A 24026-nucleotide genomic window follows, 5' to 3' on the forward strand; every position below is an offset into this window, starting at 1 on the left:
ATGTACATCCAACAAGGGCAGAGACTGTCAGTTGATTTCTTTGTGTTCTACTGCAGCTTCCCAGAGTGTTCTAAAGAACAACTAGAGCACTAACAGTCCTACTTTTGACAAACATATTGCACACCTGAAGCCATCTTGGTTGGAATAAAGTGGTAACTCTTAAAACATTTAATTTAAAAGGAACAAAATGAGGGGGTTCATTTTGCCATAGAAAGTATGATTAGTGCTGCAGAAAGAAAAATTAGGGCACATTTTGAGTGACTTCTCAAATCCTCTTCTATTTCATTAAAACATTCTGACATGCAGACTGAAACATATACTTTGAATACCAGCAGCAGACTTCCCTGGTGACTTCTTCATGCGCATTTGCCAGAAGAAATTAGAAACAGAAAGAGGGATCCCCGGAGACGCCGCGCTTACGGTAAGTCGACTTACTTTAATTTATTTTTCATTGCTTATATTATTAAAAGGAGGGCAGGCGGGAGGTGGGTGGCGGGTGGCAAGCAGCTACGCTTCGCCCTCGGCGTGTGCGTAGCGCTGACCTGCTTCGCCTACTTCGGAAAGTGCGAAGCAGGCAGCGCTACGTACACTACGTGGGCGAAGCGTAGTGCTACGCCCGGGGTTAATCTGAATGCCTTCTTGATGGAATCAAAGTAAAAAACTGAAAGTATTTCCTACTGAGGAGACTGTAGTAAATGAGGAAATTAGGAATTTTCATAACAATTAAGTCTCCCAAGATGGCCACCAGAGACAAAACAGCCCAAATGTAGCACAAATATCACCCAGATGTAGCCCAAGCATAGCCCAATGACAGAATGTCCCAGAGTGTTCTAACGAACAACTAGAGCGCTAACAGTCTTACTTATGACAAAAGTATGGCACACCTCAAGCCATCTTGATTGGAATAAAGTGGTAACACTTAAAACATTTAATTTGCAAAGGAACAAAATGAGGGGGTTCATTTTGCCATAGAAATGTTGATTAGTGCTGCAGAAAGAAAAATTAGGGCACATTTTGACTTCTCAAATCCTCTTGTATTTCATTAAAACATTCTGACATGCAGACTGAAAAATATACTTTGAATACCAGCAGCAGACTTCCCTGGTGAGCAGTAGCTTTATTCTAGTGATCTAATGAGCAACTAGAGTACTAACATTCAGAATTTACGGCAAATGTGTGACACATCTGAATGCCTTCTTGATGGAACCAAAGTAAAAAACTGAAAGTATTTCCTACTGTGGAGACTGCAGTAAATGAGTAAATTAGGAAACTTCATAGCAAATAAGTCTCCCAAGATGGCCACCAGAGACAAAAGAGCCCAAATGTAGCACAAATATCACCCAGATGTAGCCCGAGTATAGCCCAATGACAGAATGTCCTAGAGTGTTCTTAGGAACAACTAGGACGCGTACTGTCTTACTCATGACAAAAGAATGGCACACCTGAAACCATCTTGATTGGAATAAACTGGTAACACTTAAAACAATTAATTTAAAAAGGAACACAATGAGGGGGTTCATTTTGCCATAGAAATTATAATTAGTGCTGAAGAAAGAAAAATTAGGGCACATTTTGAGTGACTTCTCAAATCCTCTTCTATTTCATTAAAACATTCTGACATGCAGACTGAAACATGCACTTTTAATACCAGCAGCAGACTTCCGTGGTGAGCAGTAGCTTTACCACAGTGATCTAATGAGCAACTAGAGTGTTAACATTCAGAATTTATGGCAAATGTGTGACATATCTGAATACCTTCTTGATGGAGTCAAAGTAAAAGACTGAAAGCATTTCCTTCTGAGGAGACTGCAGTAAATGAGGAAATTAGGAAACTTCATAACAAATAAATCTCCCAAGATGGCCACCAGAGACAAAGAGCCCAGATGCAGCACAAATATCACCCAGATGTAGCCCACATGAAGCCCAACGACAGAAGTGTGCAAAACACTTATTTTTTGTGTTTTTGCAGTATTACATAGTCTTGTCAGGTATTGGAGTGCTTTACATGAGCATTGGTTACATCACACAAGAACAAATTCATTTTGGTTGTAGACATGGGGAGATTAAGTGATTTGACCAGAATCACAGAATGTCGAGCTGAAGCAGAAACTCCAACCTGGTTCCCCAGTTGCAAAGTCTGCAGCTCTGGAAGTAACACCACATCCTCTCCCCTTAGTGCAACATTTAATCAAGTGGTCAACTGGATAAAAAAACATAAAGATAACAAATAATTTAAAAGTGCTTTGTCGCTATTTCAAAACTCAGAAAATATGTCCTCATTTAAGATTTTTAGAGCACTAACCATAATTTTGATGCAAATAAGACCCTCTCATATATGTAATTTCTAAAGGAAATGCTCTAGGTATTACAGTTTTGATTACATCAAGATGACGTCAGACGTCCCACACTTTGTAATAAATATAGAATGTTAGCAATCTAGTTGTTCATTAGGACACTGTTGAGAGGCAGAGGCCAGGGGCACGGACTCTGAAAATTGAAGGCAGGTAGGAGGTGCAGAGGCAACAATTTGACCACACTGGGCAGGCAGAAAGGGCAGTGGCAGCACAACAGACTATGGAGGGCAGTGGAAAGGGGGGCAGGGGCAACAAACCAACAATACAGGACTGGCAAGAGAGGCTGTGGCTATATAATAGACCATTGTGGGCAGAAGGAAGAGGCAGTGGTAGTACAACCATACATGCCAACAGACCTGATTCCGACAGGAAACATCCAATGTTTTTAAGCTCAATTGGGATTTTTTTGATCTGTCTCCTGTCTACAATCTCCTCTTTTTCAATGTAAGTTAAAGGGGAAAATCAATATCCCAGGTTTTTTTCAAATTCTCCCTCTTACCAAGTTCAAAATGTTCGCAAGTATGGTACATTGGATCACGGAAGGCAGGAGGAATTGGGGTAGGGACATGGACTCGGATAACAGAGGACAGGAGGGACATGGAGAGGTGTACCAAACTGACCCTACAGGGCAGGCATCAGGGTTTGCAGCAGCACAATATACCACACAGGGCATGCAGGACAGGAGTGAAGCACAACAATCCATCACATGGACAACAGAGAACAGAGGGGAAAGAGGCAATGGTAGCTAGCTGACCATAATGGACAGACAGGAGAGAAAGCTGCTGCATAACAAGCCATAAAGGGCAGGAGGGACGGATCAGGGGCATTACAATGGAACAGACAAGCCAGGAGGGAGGGAATAGGGGTCTGCACATGGAAACAGAGGGCTGGGGGCAAGGGGACAGGGCAGGAGCAGCAAGATGACCATGGAGGTCAGGCAGGATGGGCACTAGAAGCAAGACACACTATGGAGAACAACAGTGAGGCTATGACGACATGCACACAGACCATGGAGGGAAGGTGGGAGGGGGTCAGGGGCAGCTAGCTGACCACACAGGGAAGGTGGGAGGGGCCGTGGCAGCACAGAAGACCATGCATGGCAAGCGGCAGGGTTAGTGGCAGCACAATGGCTATGATGGGCAAGAAGGAGGGTGTAGGGGCATGCAGAAAGGACCAAGGAGGATAGAAGTGAGGGTCAGGACCTGGGCACAGACAAGAGAGTTCAGGGGAAGGGGCCTCACAACAGACCGCACGGGGCAGACAGGAAGAGCAGTTGCAGCACAACAGACCAGGGAGGGCAGAAGGGTGTGGCACTAAAATGGACCATGGAGGACAGGTGGAAGGGGATAGGGGCATGGCATGTGGACAGGCAGGATGGAGGTGGCAGGGACAGGTTACAGTCAACTGACAATGCTAGGTAAGTGGGAGGGGAGTGGCCGCTCAACAGAACACTCAGAGTAGATAGGAGTGGCAGGTCCGTGGACCATGGTGGGCAAAAAGAATGGAGCAGGAGCATATTGCAAAGACATCGGAGGGCAGGGGGAAGGATGATATGGGCAGCAAGCTAAGCACAGAGGCTAAGCAGGAGGTCAATTATGGGACATAGAATTGGGCAATGGAGGGCAGGAGGAGTGGACTGGTACATCATGCTAAATGGAGGGCAGTGGCAGCACATCAGACCATGCATGGCAGGAGGGAGGAGGCTAGTCCATGGATTCAGACAACAGAGGATAGGAAGGAGGTGGATGGGGCAGCAAACTAACTCTTCAGAGAAGGTGGGTATTAGGAACTTTATTGTTTTTAAAATGTGTGTCTGTGTGAACTACTTAAAATATGAACAAGTATGCAGCATAATCTCACTTTTATTCAGGAAGAAGAGGACGTTTGTGACTGTGTCTCCGGGCTCACTTGGCAGAAACACCCCATGACCCTCCACCCCCATTGCAAAATGTAATACCCGTGAAAAGGGTAGGTGAACGCAGTGGTATATAGAACATAGTCCTGAGAGCATGTTTGAAAATGAAAACTAGATATAGTGTATAGTATAAACTATGCACCAAAAAGTGTGATATAAGATGAACCGGGTGTGAAATATAATATGCAATACATTGTGCGCAATGACAGATTCTTTGGAGAGCGCGAGATAGCACAGGAACTAGCGCGTGCTATGCAATATGCGCCTTGGAGTGTAATATGCACACGGCAGTGTTGTGTAACCTAACTAGTCTCGAAAGTTGTAATATAAAATATGTGCTGGGGAGTATAACGTTGCATATACACTGTGACAAAGATATGGATCCCAGATTGTAATAAGTAAGGCATAGTGCTGTACGTTATAACATAGGCATCGAGGAAGGCACGTTAGATGGGGCAATATAACCCGTGTGAAGGCAAGTGTGGCATGACATATTCACGGGGTGGTGTTACAGTGCACATGGGCTAGAGAGTTTCATAGCATACGCACTAGCTGATGGAATACAGCACAGAGGTGTGTGGCACTCGGTGGGCACTGGTGGGTGTAACACAGCATTGGGCTCAGCCAGGAGCGTGCTGTGACTCTCAAGTGAGGTTCGTCTCCTTTCCAGAGAGTAAAATAAAAAATATTACCCATGCGGCAGTGGATGTGTGTTTTATTAACCGTAAGGGGGGTTTCTTGCATAATTTTGGGCGAATTTTTGTCGAATCCCCTTTGAATGGCTTGGTGTGCGTGTGTATTAAATGTGCCCGTCAATAGCTACCCATGTTTGTATAAATAAACGACAAGGGTGTCTACTTGGAGAGTACCCACCAGCGGGGGTGCCGGGATTAGGCACGGTATGGCGTCAGACACGTCAGAGCTTCACTAGTGGTGTAAATTCATTCCACATGGATTCATTGTATGCATAGTCACCTTTTAATGAATATCACGCAAAACGTCATGGTGATAGGTACGTACGGTTTGTCCAGCATGTCCTAAGTGTTTCTATAAATATATATTTTTTTAAAACAAAAAAACAAAGGCCGGCCCAGGGGGATGGGGTCCCCGGGGCTATAAGTGGCCTGAGGAGGGGGGCAACGCCCATGCCCCGGGGGTTGGGGTCCCCAGGCCCGATTAAGGCCTTGGGAGCGGGGCCTCGCGGCCCCCTTCCAAATTTTTTTATTCTAAAAAAACAATTAGGGGCAGGCCCTTGGGGATGGTGTCCCCAGGGCCAATAAATTAGAAAAAGAAGGGGGGACCACACAGCCCCCCTTCTTAAAAAAATAAAAGAAAGAAAAGACCGGCATCGCGCCGAGGCCATGCCCCCTCTTTGCAGCACTCTGCAAACGCGCCCCCTGGCGAGTTGTAAGTTGGGGAATTAATTCCCCTTCTTTACTGAGGGTCCCTGATGGCCAACTAGCCCAACAGGTATCTCCAGTACGCACCAGGGAGCTGCGTTGCAGACATTTGTTCTGAGGCCACGCCCCTTTTTACACCTCTCTGCAACGCAGCTCTGTGGCGCTTACTGGAGGTACCTAGTGGGCTAGTTTGACCCTAGGGACCTTTAGGATTCAAGGGGACTTAATCTCTCAACTTCAAACGGCAAAGGGCGCGTTTACACAGTGGTGAAGGGAGGGGACGGTGCCTGAGGTGACATGTGCAAACACACCCTGTGATGCGTTTTAAGTTGAGGAAATAATTCCCTTTCAATCCTGAGGGACCCTGGGGGCCAACTAGCCCAGATGGTGCTTCCAGTAAGCGCCACTGTACTGCGTTGCAGAGAGGTGGTGCAGGCCATGCCCATTTTTACACCTCTCTGCAATGGCGCTTACTGGACGTACCTAGTGGGCTTTTTTGCCCCTAGGGACCCTCAGGATTCAAGGGGACTTAATCTCCCAACTTAAAACTGCCACAGGGCGTGTTTACACAGTGGGGAAGGAAGGGGACGGGGCCTGAGGTGATGTGTGCAAACATGCCCTATGGTGCGTTTTAAGTTGGGGAAATAATTCCCCTTCAATCCTGAGGGCCCCTGGGGGCTAACTAGCCCACCAGGTGCTTCCAGTAAGCGCCACTGCGCTGTGTTGCAGAGAGGTGGTCCAGGTCGTGCCACTTTTTACACCTCTCTGCAAAGCAGCTCTGTGGCGCTTACTGGAGGTACCTAGTGGGCAAGTTGGACCCTCAGGATTCAAATGAACTTAATCTTCCAACTAAAAGCAGCCACAGGCCACAGTTACAACAACCTATTCATCAATTCTAAGATCCACATACACATCCACTCATTCACCAACAGTCCTATATAGTCACTCATACATGTGCTCACTCATCATATGTACTCACACATCATATGTACTCACACACCTATACGTCCTGTTACACAACACCACTCATCCATAGAGTTACTCACACACATAGTCACTCATGCTAATAAAGAATCAAACATCCATTAACTTGCATATACAGTTATACCCACACCACCACACTTACTTCTACAGAAACTTAAACATACTTACTCTTTTAAACAATCACTTATAGAAACATACTTATTCATACAGGAACTCTTCCAATCTCTCACTCTCACATATACTCACTTATATACACCAATCGTCACATATACTAGATTAAAACATATGTAGTTAATCATAAAGACACTATTGAGACAGTCATTCACTCACTAACACACCCATACACACACTCATCCACCCATACAGTCCTGCACACATGCTGTCTTCAACACATACAAACAGTGAGTCACTCATTCATGCACCTATGCACTACGTAATACCCACCACCGAATCATACAGACACAGACACCCATTCTGATACTCAAAAAAACAACTAATAACCTATAGAGACACTCATGTAGCTACTCACCAACCCATGCAGCCACTTATACACAAAGTGAGAGACAGATACAGATATTTACATATTTAAACATTTCTCACTAAGCCATGTATTCACTAAGGTACACTTAATCAGTCAGTTATACAATCAATTTTTGAAAAACAGAGCATCCATTTAGACACTTATATAGCCATTTATTCTTCCATTGACCTTGAGATATACATATATAAAACATATTAATTTTCAGAAAAACACATTCACTGGATGATGTCATCAGTGATGTCATTTGAGATGTCATCAGTGATGTCATGAATGAGGTCACTGACCATGTCATGAGTGATGTAATATGTGACGTCATCAGCAGTGCATTGCGGGCGCGCGAGTTATAGTTAGCTGACCGGGGGAATTTCAATGGTTTTGTACAAGTGAAAAGTCCAGCTATCTATAACGCCCCTTAAACCTATGTTTTTTTTCTGTGATATATATATATATATATATATATATATATATATATATATATAGATATAGATATAGAGATATAGATATAGATATACACACAATATTTCCTCCAGGTAAAGAGAAGAATCTGCATTTGGCCGTAGGTATACTTCCTCATTTAATTGCACCCATTCTTAATATTTACAATGTTTTCCTATAATTTTCTCTATTTCTCTCCATTATCTTTTTTCAATTTTTTCATCATATATATATATATATATAACCTACTGGCGGTCGCCAGTAGGTAGTTATAGTTAGGACCTTGTTTCTATTCAAAAAGCGTTTATTCTTTTCCCAATAACCTTGGCGTCGGTTGACGAATCTTCGCAAAATTTTCAAAACGTTGGTCCAGTCAGCTCATATCCTGAAAGTTTCGGGGTGATTCGCCAAGCGGGGGCCAAGAAAAAAGATGGTCCCAAAATGCGTTTTCTCCATGTTATTTTCCATAGGACTTAATCCTCCAACTCACAACGCGCCACTGTGCGTTTGCACAGTGGTGAAGGGAGGGGGCAGGGCCTGAGGTGACGTATACAAACACACCCTGTGGTGCATTTTAAGTTGGGGAATTAATTCCCCTTCAATCCTGAGGGCCCCTGGGGGCCAACTAGACCACCAGGAGCTTCCAGTAAGCGCCTCTGCGCTTCATTGCAGAGAGGTGGTCAAGGCCATGCCCCTTTTTACACCTCTCTGCAACGCAGCTCTGTGGCACTTACTGGAGGTACCTGGTGGGCTAATTGGACCCCAGGGACACTCAGGATTCAAGGGGACTTTATCCCACAACTTAAAACGGCCACGGTGTGCAAACGCACCCGTGGTGCATTTTAAGAGGTAGTTTTAATCCCCCTGCCCTATCATGTACTAGGGACTTACAGAGGAGGTCATGCTAATCACAGGGTACCCCCAACGCATAGTGTTCCCGTGTGTCTGTATGTGTTTTCACTGTATTCTAAGTGTCTTTTAGCATAGCACTGGGTCTAGGCCTGGTTAGTCAGAGTCAGTTACCACCAGTACCCGTCTGAAAAAGTTGTGGGTATAGGAGGACTTTATGCTCCTCTGTTGGTTCTTTCTGCACATCTCTTCTTCTTCCTGCACTTTTCTTCGTCTTTGTGGACTTCTGTTGCTTCTTTGTGCATCTCCTTTTTTTCTTTCTGTGCATTGTTTCTTCTTTCATCACATGTCCTACCTCTGTAGGCATAGTTAGAAACTAGCATTTAAAAAACCTTTGAAATTCACTGAAAAAACCATAGGTTTCAGGCATGTTATAGTTAGGAATTAGCATTTAAAAAACCTTAGAAATTCACAGAAAAAAACATAGGTTTTAGGGAAAGTTATAGTTAGAAATTAGCATTTAAAAAACCTTAGAAATTCACTGAAAAAACCACAGGTTTTAGGGAAAGTTATAGTTAGCTGAACATTTCACTCGTACAAAACCAGAGAAATTCCCCCATTATAGTTAGTTCAGGTAACTATAACTCTCGCCCCCGCAATGTACTGCTGATGACGTCACATATTACATCACTCATGACATGGTCAGTGACATCACTGATGACATCACTGATGACATCTCAAATGACATCACTGATGACATCACTGATGACATCATCCTGCTGATAATTTCATGCATCTTCTCACACCCCAATATAACTTTTGATACACCCACTCTAAATTACAGACTGCCATTCTCAAAACCATATAAACTCCAACATCAATAACTACATACCCACTCACTGATTCTTAGGTCTACACACACATCCATCCTCTCACCCGTACAGTCACTCATACTTATGGTCACTCAGTACAGGACTATTATATACGCTCATACACCTATATAGACACTCATACACCGCCACTCATTCATAGAGGTACTCACACATCTAGTCAGTCATGCAAATAATTTATCACACTCCCATTTACTCACCTATACAGTTATACACAGACCAGCTCACATACTCATACAAATACTAGCACATTCTTATGCTCTTATACAGTCACTGACACAAGCACACACTCATCCATACAGCTACTCTCATAATCACACACTCTCACTTATAGCCATTTATATACTCTAACACACATATATACTGCCTTCCACATATGTAGTTACTCACACATGTACCACTGAGATATACATTCACTCACTAACACACCCATACACACATTCACCTACCCATACAGTCCATCACAGATGCACTCTTGAAACCATGCACCCAGTGAATCACCCACTCACACATCTATGCACAGAGTCACGCACACCCCACCCACACAAACACTCAGGCACCCATACAGATACTCAGACAACCAATCAATAACTCATATAGACACTCATGTAGCTATTTACAAACCCATGCAGCCGCTTACACACCAACAGACAAACGGATACAGACATTCACACAGTTTAGTCACTAACCCATGCGTTCAGTAAGATACGTTTAATCACTCACTTATAGAGTCAGTCACACACCTACCAAATCATCCATTCAGACACATACACCCTCTCATTCTTCAATACGCCTTTACCTATATTACCTATATTTAAACTTTACAGAAAGACGCAGTCACTGGATGATGTCATCAGTGATGTCATCAGTGATGTCATTTTAGTTGTTATCAGTGATGTCATCAGTGATGTCACTGACCATGTCATGAGTGATGTCACATGTGACGTCATCAGCAGTGCATTGCGGGGCGCGAGTTATAGTTAGCTGAACTAACTATAAAGGGGGAATTTCTCTGGTTTTGTACAAGTGAAATGTCCAACTAACTATAACTCTCCCTAAAACCTATGGTTTTTTAGTGAAAAAAATAAATAAATAATAATAATATATATATATATATATATATATATATATATATATACATTTTTAGATTTTTTCATTAGTTCTGCTTATGATCTTGGCTTTTTTAGCATTTGTTTCTAAAGCATCTGCATTCTTATTATCTTTGGTTCATTTCAATATGGCTTCAACAGAATTGTCTTACTTGGTACCTTGGAGCTGCTGAGGACTGGGTTTGTTATCTCCCTGGCCTGCCGGGATACCTGGCTCACGTATTTTCATGAGGACATGAAGAGTGCGGTCATTTCTGAGTGTGGCGGCCACCACAATCCATTGCCACATGATGTTTTTATTGCCCCACTGTACTAATTTGCCAGGTAAGAAGCCACTATCTAGGTACCACTCCGGTCATCCATTGAGGATCTCTGCCCTTGTCTGTTCCTTGTGCTTGCTGTTAGCTGCCTGTCTGTCTCTAACTGACTTGGCTGTCTAACCCACTACCCGCCGGGTCAATTGGTTCGGCGCATAGCCCTGCAGATTTAATTCACTGTTGTCAGGATCTTGAGTCACATTTGACTTTGATATTCAGTCGGGGACCTTATTTCCATCGGTTATAGCAATTAGGCTTTGGCCTAATTATCTCCCTATCTCATCGGTAGATGTCTATAACTACTTCCATTAGGGTTTAATAGTACATCCCATTCTTTGTTTGGTGTCCTTACAGATGGTGCATTTTTTTCCTGTCCCAGATGCAAAGAGATTGATTCAGCCTCTATCTGTCTTTACACCGTATGAGCAGCGCTTTTAGTTTTGATCCACCCCTACTTCATTCTTTACATTACATTGCAGAGTCCCAGTGGTGAGTTTTAGCACCACTAAGGTATTTTAACTCCTTAATTATACTCCATTTGTGGATAAATCTGGCGTTTTAGCAATATAACCTCAACCAGAAGTTTTGCACTTTATTAGGATACCTGCTAGAGCAGTGGATACAGCATTTTAATTGAGCTCCCTCCTCATCCATAAGCTTGAGGGCAGCCTTGCCTTTATCTATCCATGATAGGCTTGAAGCCAGGTATAAGTCTAATTTTCGGAAAGGCCTCCACAGCTGTCTCCTAAAATGGATTATAATAATATCCACGGTGGGATGTAAGATACTCAGGTGATATCTCACCCTGGGTTGGGATTTGGTTGGGTGAAATGTAAAGATCACTACCACCATTCACATGGAGAAATTCTCAGGCACTGCATGGCCGCTTCTCCTTGGATTCTTATTTATGTTTTCCTTCTACTTTTTTTCTTATTTTCTTCTCTTCTTGGATCGTTTGGGGGCTATAAATTTTAGTTTGTATTTTCTTTCTGTACACCATTTCTACGTTACCATGCTCTGGAGTCCAGGTGTATGAATATATAATTGAATACATGGATTGACGATTCTACCCTGTTATTTCAGATTTATTATCAGGTGCAACCCTTTAGTATCCTATTACTGATTATTGTTAGAGCCCTGAAGAAGGTGTGACCAAAAGTTTAGGTTTTCAATGAAATGCACGTCGGCGCATCTTCAGACAACAATACTAGATTATTAGAATGTATGAAATGTTAACTAATCATGTTTTAAGACGCTATTTGTTATGTATATGTATGTAAAATAATTGAATCTTGATATTGTCTTTCTCTCTTTTTTGTTCATATCTGTTTGTCCATCTGTGCACTTTGTTGAATATTGTTTTTTTTCCTATTGTTGTCTTATCTTTTTGTTGGCTGTTGACATTTGTAAGAATATTTATTGAATGAATGGGTATGGGCGTTTGAATTTGGGTATTAGTGGGAAGGGCTCCATGATGCTTAAATGTATGGTACATTAATTCTGTGCTATTTATGTAAATTCTGTAATGTTGTGTACTTGATATGTTTAGATATATGTATTTTCATATGATGATGACTATAATAAGTAACTTTTATTTTTGAAAAAGTCCGGATCAAGGTATTGATGACTCCTTATATACATGATTAATGTGGCTGTGACATATACATAGACCCTAAAACTCCTCAATGACTTGACAAGCATCCTTGAAGTAGGGCAAGGTACTCTGCCAATTAAAACGTTTTCAGGCAGTTTGTTCTGTTTTTTGGCATTGCTTTTGCTTCCCTTATTTTTCTGCCTGTTTATCATTACCCAGGGGTCCTCTTCGTTGTGCCACTTTTTGTGATTCTGAAATTACCATGTTATTCAAAACTGAATATATTCGTCTAGCTAGATCCTTTGTAGGCGTTCCTGGGTTAACTGTGTACAATACTAGGATAATAAACAAGCTTGCATGTTTAATGGTAAAAAACATAAATGAAACTTCTGCTGCTTTAACTGAATTGCTATTAGATGTTCAGGGAACAAGAAAAGCCACATTACAAAATAGGGCTGCTATTGATTATTTGCTTTTAAAACATAACCATGGCTGTGCAGACTTTGAAGGTTTTTGCTGTTTTAATTTGTCTGACCATTCCACTTTGACTTTCATCCATTCACATTTGAATGCCTTAGATGAATTAGTCAAGGGAGTGAAACAGGCTGTGGACAAGGAGTGGTGGGATTGGTTATTTAGATGGTTGCCTGATTTTGGGGAGCCCGTTGGGCATTGCAGCACCGGCCCAACAAGGAGCTGCCCTATGACGAAGCATGACACCCCTCGGGTGTGTGAGGGCCCTTGCTCCTTATAGGACCTATCCCTGGATGAGTACACAAATCTTTACTCTACCTAGCACCTTACAGAAAATAGCCACCACTGCCGTGGCCTGCTCCTTGCACTCCCCCCCTTGTCACCCACAGAAACAGTATACCTTTACTGTGTATTGTATTTTAAGTGTCATGTTTATTATAATTTGTATTTTGATATCTATTTCTTGCTGTATGCAATGTGTGCCTAATCTTGTACCTTGTTTCATCCTAGAACCATGACGTTTTCGCATGAAAGGTATGCTATTTATTAGTCAATGGTCAAGGGGTGGAGTGTAATGCTACAGTCAACTACATGTAATTGAGATCATGTATTTGTATTGATGAGTGACTCATTTTTTTTAACTGCATTTTGTGAGCATGGTTTCATCTTGTTTCTGCCTTACCCTGCCTTTCAGCGGCAGAGGCAGGCAGGCCCCAGGTTACTTACACAAACACAGAAATGTTTTTGTTTTTCACTTCACCGAGCGGGAGGGATAAGTTGCTAGAATCGACAGTGTGGGCTATGTAGCCCAAGGATGAGAAAGTTACGAATTCTGCCTCAGCTCTTATCGGGGCCGGGCCAGCTCCGTTGAGTGACCTCAACGCAGACAGTGCAGCCAGCACCTACAGTGCAGATAAAGTGAGGCGAGCTTTTGGAAGCCTTTCTCTGTGTTAGTAAGAGTATAAAGATGAAGACCTCTTGGCGTTTTGTCAGGAACTCTTCTAGGGGTGGACGCACCACCTAGAGACCTTTCCCGGTTGAAGAGCTTCTGCCAAGACTGTCAACCGGGTTCCCCAGTCGTGCTGGCAGGATGATGCAAAACAGACAACCGGTAAAGTATTTTAAGTTCTAATTCCCTATTCTTGTGGACATGCAGTTTTTTTTCTGTGCATTTATTCTTGTGCATCTACATCTACTATCTACATTTATTTTATATGTGCATTATTGCTATTTGACATATGGGAACTTGCTGAAATAAATACTCCTCTTTACCTAGCAAATTTGTGTTGGCCTTTTGTTTATGTTGTATTTTGGTACTCTAAAGTGTGTAGAGTTCTATTTTGAAGAGTGACTACATTGTATCCTGGTGTTTTGAAGTCTTGCTCAGGTGTTCCGAAGAGAAAGCAAGACAGGCGTGTCAATTTTTTGGCACAACCCTAGCGCAAAATCTCATTTGTTAAATATTGTAATATGCTCAAATCTAGTCATGATAGACCTGCTAAACATATGTGAGGTCTTAAGATCTGATGTCACTACCTGTGAGGTCATGGGTTGTGATGTCACGTCCTGTGATGCCACGTGCGATGTCAGACACTGTGATGTCACCCGCCATGATATCACTTGTATACTGCCTAACTTGGTCCCCCCACTTCTCTTTTTAGGACTTGTGCCCTGCAGAACTTTCGCTTTGCCTAGAATCTTGGCTGCGTACTACTGATTATTAAAAAATTTAGGGTCATATCATCAAGGGATTTTTTGCCGCGTTAGCGTCAGTTTTTGGCGATAAAGCGGCGATAATTTTATCGCCCTATCAATAAGGCATTGCTAACCCCCTTTAGAGTTAGTTTTCCGGCGATAGCGACCGGAAATTTATCGCCTTGCACGGCAGTGATATTCAATGCTAATGACATGAAAAGTAGGTGTTCCTGACTGAAATTTCACAAAAAAGTTTGCTAACACAGCTTCTCACTATTATTAATGCTATCGCTAACCCGCTTAGCTACAAAAAAAGTCACACTAACTCCCGTTAACTCCAGTTATTAACACCTGATAAAAACCTGACTTATACTGGAGATAAGTCGGTGTATATAAGGGAGATTAGGCCCGAGCTTTCCCAGAACAGCCAAAGAAGCCATGAAGGTAGTCATTATGCAGATTGCAGTCCCACCAAGGCAACAACAACAACCACCGCCAATGCCACCACCCCCAGGACCACCACCACCGATGCAGCGACGAAGAAGACAGTGGGCACTGCGTAGACGTGTCTGCCTCGCAGACTTAAGGCCAGAGGAAGTCATAGCCGACTACAGGATCAAAAGGACATCCACCCAGCATATCCTGACCCTGATTGCCCACAGGCTGACGCCACCAACACAGCGGAGAACCAACACCCCTCCGCTGACAAAACTGCTTGCTGTGCTGCACTTTTTGGCCTCTGGGACATTTCAACTAACACTAGCCAGAGTTGGTGGAGTATCACAGGCAGCCTTCTCAACCTTCCTCCTCACTGTCTTGGATGGCATACTTAGCCTGATTCCCCAGCACCTTCACTTCCCCAACACTGTGCAGGAGCAGATTGCCATCAAGCAAGGATTCTATGCCATCGCTGGCTTCCCGCAGGTGGTTTGTGCAATTGACTGCACACATGTATCATTTGTGCCCCCTGCGGATAGCGCACACATATACCGCAACAGGAAGCACACATATACAATGAATGTGCAGGCAATACTGGACCACCGCAGACTGTTTACAAATGTCATTGCCAAATTCCCAGGGAGTGTGCATGATGCATTCATCTTTGGATACTGCATCATAAACCACCGCTTCCAGAATGGCACATATGGAAATTCATTGCTTGTCGGTAAGTACCAACTGAACACACCACATGCCCAAAATACACAATCATGTTGACCCATCAAGAGGGAGGATGTAAAGACGTTGCCTAGGTACCGATGGAGGGGCGCAAAAAGGCATGGGCACATCACTTCGTGTTACATGCTGATGTATTGTGTACGAGGATGAGGTCTACAGGCTCCACTGCGTAGAGTAACCCCCAGCTTCTAAACATCTATGTAGCAAATCAAAGTCATTTTCAATGGTATCCCAGTCCGGTGTGTGGTTGTATTGTCGATCAATCAATCATAGCATTTGTAAAGTGCACTACTCACCCGTGAGGGTCTCAAGGCGCTGAGGGTGGGGAATGCAGCTACTGTTCAAAAAGCCAGGTCTTGAGGAGTCTTCTGACGGTCAGCAGGTCTTGGGTCTGCCGTAGGTGGATGGGGAAGGTGTTCCATGTCTTGGCAGTGATGTGGGAGAACGATCTGCTGCCGGCGGTCGCTTCCCGGATGAGGGGGACTGTGGCGAGGGCAAGGTCGGCGGAGTGGAGCTGGCGGATTGGGGTGTAGAAGCTGAGTCGTCTGTTGAAGTATACTGGTCCGGTGTATTGGAGTGCCTTGTGTGCGTGGGTGAGGAGCTTGAAGGTTATTCTCTTGTCGACGGGGAGTCAGTGCAGGTCTCTTAGGTGGGGGTGATGTTGCTGCAGCGAGGGATGTCGAGGATCAGGCATGCAGAGGCGTTCTGGATGCGTTGAAGCCGTTTCAGGAGTTTCGTCCGAAGCTCCTGCAGAGCGTGCGTTTCGGTTGTCCAGCCTGCTGCTGACGAGGGCCAGTGTGATTGTTCTTCCCGTTTCGGTGGGGATCCACTTATACATCTTATGGAGCATGCGGAAGGTGTTGAAGCAGGAGGAAGATACGGCGTTGACCTGCTTAGTCATGGAGAGGGTGGAGCTGAGGATGACCCTTAGGTTGCATGCGTGGTTGGTGGGTGTTGGCGCTGTTCCCAGTGCAGTCAGCCACCAGGAGTCGTCCCAGGCTGAAGGGGTGGATCTGAGGATGAGGACCTCCGTCTTGTCTGAGTTCAGCTTCAGTCGGTTGTTCCTCATCCATTCGGCAATGGCCTTCATTCCTTCGTGGAGGTTGGTTTTGGCAGTGTGGGGGTACTTGGTGAGGGAGAGGATCAGCTGGGTGTCATCGGCGTAGGAGATGATGTTGAGGTCATGCAGTCAGGCGATGTGGGCGAGAGGTGCCATGTAGATGTTAAACAGCGTTGGGCTTAGGGATGAGCCCTGGGGTACGCCGCAGAGGATCTTGGTGGCTATCGTAGTGGAAAGGGGGAGGCGGACGCTCTGTGTTCTGCCAGAGAGAAAGGAGGTGGTCCAGTTCAGGGCCTTCTCTTGGATTCCGGCATCATGGACGCATGCTCATAGTGCGCGGTGGCAGACCGTGTCGAAGGCGGCTGACAGGTCCAGGAGGATGAGGGCCGTAGTTTCTCTGTTGTCTAGCAGGGTTCTGATGTCATCAGTGGCACCGACGAGGGCAGTTTCAGTGCTGTGGTTGCTGCAGGACCCGGACTGGGATGGGTCCAAGATGCTGTTCTCCTCGAGGTAGAGGGTCAGTTGTTTGTTCACGGTCTTTTCGATGACCTTCGCCGGGAACAGGAGCAGGGAGAGGGGCCGGAAGTTCTTGAGGTCCTTGGGGTCTGCCTTTGGTTTCTTGAGTAAGGCGTTGATCTCGGCGTGCTTCCAGCTCTCTGGGAAGGTTGCTGTCTTGAAGGAGATGTTGATGGCTTTCCGGAGATGGGGTGCGATGGTGGTGCTGGCTTTGTTGAAGATGTGTTGTGGGCATGGGTCTGACGGAGAGCCGGAGTGGATGTTGTACATTATCTTGATGGTGTCGTCCTCGTTGATGTTGGTCCAGGAGAGCAGGCGGTTGGTGCAGATGGTGGTCGTGGGGGTGGAGGTCTCAGTGGTTGTCGGGGCAGTCATGGCATTGAAGCTGTCGTGGATGTCTGTGATCTTGTGATGGAAGAAGGTGGCCAGCGAGTCGCACAGGTCTTGCGAAGGTGTGATGTCATTGGTGTTGGAGCTGGGGTTGGAGAGTTCCTTTGCAATGTTGAAGAGCTCTTTGCTGTTGTGTGTGTGTTGTTGTCTAGGCGGTCTTTGAAGCAGGACTTTTTGGCAGATCTGATGAGGTTATGGTGTTTGTGGGTGGCGTTCCTGTGGGCTGCGTAGCTGTCTGGTGTTTGTTCATGGAGCCAGTTCTTTTCCAGCTTTCAGCAGGTTTGCTTGGAGGCTTTCAGTGAACCAGCTGGCATTCTTTTTGGTGTGACTGTTGGTGGGTTTCTTGAGCGGGGCGAGGGTGTTGGCACAGTCGTCGATCCACTTCCTGAGGGCGGCAGTGTCGGGGTCGGTGGGGTCGGAGGGTGGGCTCCGGGCAAGGGTGGTGGTTAGCTGGTCTGCAGTGACTTTGCTCCAGCAGCGGCGAGGCATCTGTTTGGTGCAGTGGTGCAGGGTGGGTTTCCAGAAGGTGAAGTGGAAGCAGCGATGGATGGTCCAGTGGGGTCCGGTGGTGTGGTTGTAGGAGATGTGGGGGCATGCGGAGAAGATGGGGTCAAGCGTGTGTCCAGCAGAGTGGGTGGGTGTTGTGACGAGCTGTCTGAGTCCGAGGTTGGCTAGGTTGTCAATCAGGTTGGTGGAGTTGGTGTCCTTGTTGTTGTCGAGGTGGAAGTTCAGGTCCCCAAGGAGGATGTAGTCCGTGGAGGCGAGGGCGTGTGTGCTGACGAAGTCGGCGATGGAGTTGCTGAACTGTGGTCATGGTCCAGGGGATCTGTAGACGAGGGTTCCTCTGAGGGTGGTGTTGGGGTCGGTGTGGGAGGGAAGAGCTGAGAGGGGGGAGTGGACGAATTGGAGCGTGTGGGGGGTGGAGCCGCAGGGGACGCAGTGGCGTGAAACAGGGGTGTGGAACGGCGCGGGATGCAGAAGGAAAAAAGATGGACAAAGGGCACAGTGATGACGCAGGTGGGGAAAGAAGACACCAACAATTACAGTGAAGAATACCAAGAGCATGAGCGGGAGCAAAGGAGGGTCTCGAACCCCTGTCAGCAGCAGTGGCAGCCGGGCTGAGGGCACGGGCACACAGGTGGTGCTGTGCGGCGTGGGGAGCGACCTGCCAGAGGGTCAAGGGTCGAAGTTGTGTTATGTGAGTTTGATGCTCTGCTCGTGACAGATGACGCAGTCCAGGAAGTCTACGTCGTGTCATGTGATGTTGTTGATGGTGTGTGCAAACTGTCACTGTCCTCAGTGGGCCCTGCAGGTGAGGTGGCTGCTGCCTGTTGCTTTGTTTTAGCTCTGAACATACAATTACATGGCTTGTGTCGTGTCACAGGTCTGCCATCAGCATGAGATGCATGTCTGAATGTAAGCTGTGTCAGGCGTGGCCTATGACATTTGAACATTCACATGGCGGTGACTGCGAGGAGTGTGGATCAGTGCCATCGCTAGATAGTAGGAGAGCCAGGGTGCCTGATGGAGTCTGTGTTTTTGGTGCAGGTCTCATTCACATTTTGTACAGTTGTATTGACGCTGATGCAACCGTGCAGCAAACACTAGCAAAATGGCTGTTTGGAGGATCAACACTGAGGAAATGTACTCAGCATTGATGCCACTAAATAGCCAGAATCAACACATGTCTAACCTAAGTCTGAAAATAGCAAAAATCACTATAGACTAAACTGTCAACACTGCCAACATAGTATGCCTAATGAATCATGAACCCATCTCCCTCTTACATGTCACAGGTGATCAAGGATATGCTCTCTGCCCGTGGATGATGACACCCATACGAAACCCCACCACCCAGGCACAGAGGCAGTACAATGCTGCACATTGACGCACACGTTGTATCGTGGAGCGCACATTTGGCGTGCTGAAGTCCCGTTTCCGTTGCTTGGAAATCACAGGTGGCAAACTGCTGTACAGCCCAGAAATGGTAAACAATATCATACTAGCATGTTGTGTATTTCACAACATTTGTGTGCGCACATATGCCGCCTGGATCCAAGTGCCTGCAGCACCGGACGATGATGAGGAAGATCTGCGAGGTGGACCCCACCACATAGCCACTGCAGCAAGAATTGCCCGAATGGACAGTGTAATAAACAATTACTTTCCGTGAGCACATCACATTGTGAATGTCAAAAACTAAAGATAGGTCTTTGGAAAATTACCACAATACCTGCTTGTGACAATAAACAAACTCAACACACATACCCTGTCTGCAAATTACTCTCCTGCATAAGTAGATCTCAATGAAATGTTACCATTGTACAATAATTGCAAGTAAGATCCCAAATGTTAAATCATGGTGTGTATGTCCCCTCATTACAGAGATGCCATAGTGTGTCAATTGTGAACAACTTGACTTTACAAGGGGTAAAATCTGGCACCCAATTCATCAATTGATGTGTCAAATTGTATGTAAATCATGATTCACAGGGTGTACTTGGTATGAAATCTTGAAATGTAGGGGTTTGTAAGTGGTAAATAATGAATTTGAATGTTTAGTCGGTGTTAAATTTCACTGTTAAGGTTGTGAAAAGGGGGCCAAATCTGAAAATTGGGTGTGAAATTGGGGGTCAAATCAGAAAAATTGGTCAGAAATTGTGGGCAAATATGAAAATTGGGTGTTGAATGGGTGTCAAATCTGAAAAGTGGGTGTGAAATTGGGGGTCAAATCGGAAAAATGGTCAGAAATTGTGGGCAAATATGAAAATTGGGTGTTGAATGGAGGTCAAATCTGAAAAGTGGGTGTGAAATTGGGGGTCAAATCAGAAAAATGGGTCAGAAATTGTGGGCAAATAAGAAAATTGGGTGTTGAATGGGGTCAATTCTGAAAAGTGGTTGTGAAATTGGGGGTCAAATTGGAAAAATGGGTGAGAAATTGTGGGCAAATAGAAAAATTGGGTGTTGAATGGGGGTCAAATCTGAAAAGTGGGTGTGAAATGGGGGTCAAGTCTGAAAAGTGGGTGTGAAATGGGGGTCAATTAAGAAAATATATCTCTGCATGCATCCTATACTTTGAATGAGCCACCAGCAGAGCTCACATGCACCCCATCCCTGAACACCTTCATGAAGACAGTCAAGACCTGTCTCTACATTGAACAAATCTGCGCATTGGCAGTATGACCCAACAGACAAGACAAACTATCTGACCATCTCCCTACACCCTGTGGCGGACAAAGTCACCCAGAGACTCATAAACACCCAGCTGACTTCCTTCATTGAAGAGAACTCCATCATGGACCACTCCCAGTCTGGGATTGGCAGCAAGCACAGCACCAAGAATGCACACCTTGCTGGCAATAATTACATACACATGCCACTTGACCTGGATCATATTGCGGCCAACACATCCTACTATACCTCTACGCAGCTCTCAACACTGTCTCACACCGCACCACATATGCCACACTCCACGACCCGGGGATACGAGGAACCGCCCTCTCATAGATCCACTCCTTCCTCTCCGCAATAAGCCAAAGGATCAGACCCCCCTTCCATCTCCGAACCCACAGAGACCAACTGCGGAGTACCCTAGGGACCGTCACTAAGACCCACGCTTCTCAATATCTACATGTCCACTCTCAATGCTATTGTCAGCCAGCATGGGCTTAGCATATCATCCCACACAGAGAACACACAGCTCATCCTCTCCCTCACGAAGAAAGACGCAGACACAAAACCCTGCGCCCAGTAATGAATGTCTGAACTTGATGATTGGATGAAAAACATCTGCCTAAAGCTAAACTCAGAGAAGAATGACCTCCTCATCCTTGGTCCATTCACATCCGCATGGGACAACCCCTGGTGGATCTCTGGCCTTGTGAGCCTGCCCTCAGTGACAGACCACGCCCGCAACCTCAGCATCATCCTCTACTCCATCATCATGACCTGCCAGATCAACTCTATTGCCTGCGACAGCTACAACTGCATACTGATCCAACTCAATAAATTCCAATGGGTAACCCCATAATACATCACAAATGTCATCAACGAACTCATCACCAGGAGTACGGCAACGCCCTCAATGCAGGGCTGAACAAAACGCCACTACACAAGCTCGAAAACATACAAAAGGCTGATGACAGACCCATCCTCAGAACCCCACGTCACTAACACATTAGCCAACACATACAAAACCTCCACTGGCACACCGTCAGGAAAAAAGTTACAGTCAAACTACTCACACACGCCTACAAATCACTCCACATCATTGGACTCAAAGACATCCATGAGAGAGTCACCCCAACATCCCCAAGAGGAACGGCTGCTCCGCCAACCTTGCCCTCGCACGCTCCCTGGATCTGTAATGCTAGAGCGGGAGGAAGAGCTCTCACCTACATCGCCAGCAAAGCCATGAACAAGATGACAGTCAACATCAAACGCTCCACCACCATGAACGCTTACATGCGGTACGACAAGGCATGGCTATTTGACTGAGACGGAACTGCACTCTCACTCCCCCACAGCGACTTGTGAGCCTCATGTGTGAGTAGCGCACATCATGGCCACACTTATTGTCTGATTGATCTGTGCACATACTCATCACCTACAGACCACCACAGGTGAGTAGTGCCCTTACAATTTACATCATTTTTGGGAATAAATGTTTGTGCAAATTGCGATTGAGATGGTGATGATTCATGTTGCATGCAAGTTAGGCTGTCAACTGACATGAAATATAAAATGTAGGCTGTCTTCATTGTGGAAATCAATCCTTTCAGTTTATTATTGTGCTTTGATTTGGAATTTGCTCTGACTGTCCATCTGTGTATGGAATTTGTCTGGGCTTTAAATATTTACGCTCATGCGATGTTTCTATCATCCTTGATATGGAAAAAACATTGCTGTACAATACTGTATCAGCATTGGGACATTTGCGGCCTCTTTGCGTGCAGATTTTAATTGCATTCAACAAAACGGGCCGCATACACATTACAGTATCAGACTAAGGACATTTGCGGCCTATTTGCGTGCAGATTTTAATCGCATTCAACAAAACGGGCCGCATACACAGCACAGTATCAGACTAGGGACATTTGAGGCCTATTTGTTTGCAGAATTTTATCGCATTCCAAATAAAGGCCCGCAAACACACACGAAGTGATATATGCATGCTTTCTGTCTCACAGGGGAGTAGACTTCACTTTCACTTTTGAGCACATTGCTGATGATTTGTCTGAGTGAAGGAGGTGTCTGGTGGTTTGTGGTGTTGTGCTGAGAGTTAGAGAGTGTTGCTGTGTCCTGTGTCTTGTCAAAAGTGTCTGTAGAATCTGTTTTTATTGTTTTAAATTGTCTAACTGTCTACTGTCCGCAGTCTTGTTGTGTTTGTGTAGGGGTATTTAATTACAGTTTGTTTAGAGGGTTATTATTTTTATTAGGCTTGAGTGGTTACTAGGGGACAGGGAGATGCCGGCTGTGGGCAGGTCTGGGAGAATGACTGAGGGGTCATTGGGGGGCTTCCTCTGGATGATACACTTTTACCTGCCATTAATGTTGGAGAGGGTAGGACGTATCCTGCAGGGGTACAATGTCTCAGTGCGGAAGCTGCGGTTGGAGCGAGTGGGTGTCCATATGCTCCGGTGCTTTGGAGGGGACCGGACTAGGCAACAGTGGAAGCACCGCTGGCAGGACATGCTGGCACGTGAGGCCGACCTCCACAATTTCACTGGAGTGCTGCCAGGCCTACAGGGTGGTAAGTACAAAGCCTATTTTTTGTCCATGGCTAATGTTACGTACATAAATAAGTGACGTGTGTGACAAGAAGGTATGACATCATAATGCTCAACACCGTGACACTGTAACAACGTGGTCAAGACAATGCAATTCACCAAGTACACTTGCGCATGATGCACGGTACTTTGGATTTGTATGACTTAGTCTTCCCACAGCAGTGTGTGAAACAGTCGAGAAGGTGTTTGAATAGTCATTCCTAATATCCCTTATTGTAGAGCGCCATCCAGTGCAAGTTGTAGTGACGAGTTGCGTTGTAATGACCGCGTTGAAAAGGTTTTGAGCTGGAAAGACCACATTGAAACAGAGGTCTCGCGTGTGACCCATCCTAAAATTCATATGCTTATTGTGAGTGGCTACTCAGCAGTAAGGGTCTCATGGTGCGGGGAGCTTTGCATGATGAAGTAAATCAAGGGGGGTGTCTGTCGAAGAGATATGTCCAGAGTTTATCATTATTGATGGTGAGCAATGTTGTCTGTCGGAGGTGGAGCCGAATCTCGTTACAGGCTAGGTCTGTGAGGTAGGAAAAGGAGCAGA

At 45.3% G+C, this 24026-nt stretch overlaps 1 long non-coding RNA gene across 1 annotated transcript in view; it reads left to right on the forward strand.

Moving 5' to 3' along the window:
- LOC146867833 (uncharacterized) overlaps nt 1-19841 on the forward strand; it is a 129280-nt gene extending 109439 nt beyond the window's left edge. Inside the window, exons 2-4 of the long non-coding RNA XR_014966145.1 lie at nt 307-421; nt 13373-13396; nt 19496-19841. This is a non-coding gene — a long non-coding RNA (uncharacterized LOC146867833). The remainder of the gene's footprint in view (nt 1-306; nt 422-13372; nt 13397-19495) is intronic.
- Nucleotides 19842-24026: the final 4185 nt, after the last annotated feature.

This window comes from Triturus cristatus, chromosome 1_2, assembly GCF_964204655.1.
Source record: "Triturus cristatus chromosome 1_2, aTriCri1.1, whole genome shotgun sequence".
NCBI classification, from domain to species: domain Eukaryota; kingdom Metazoa; phylum Chordata; class Amphibia; order Caudata; family Salamandridae; genus Triturus; species Triturus cristatus.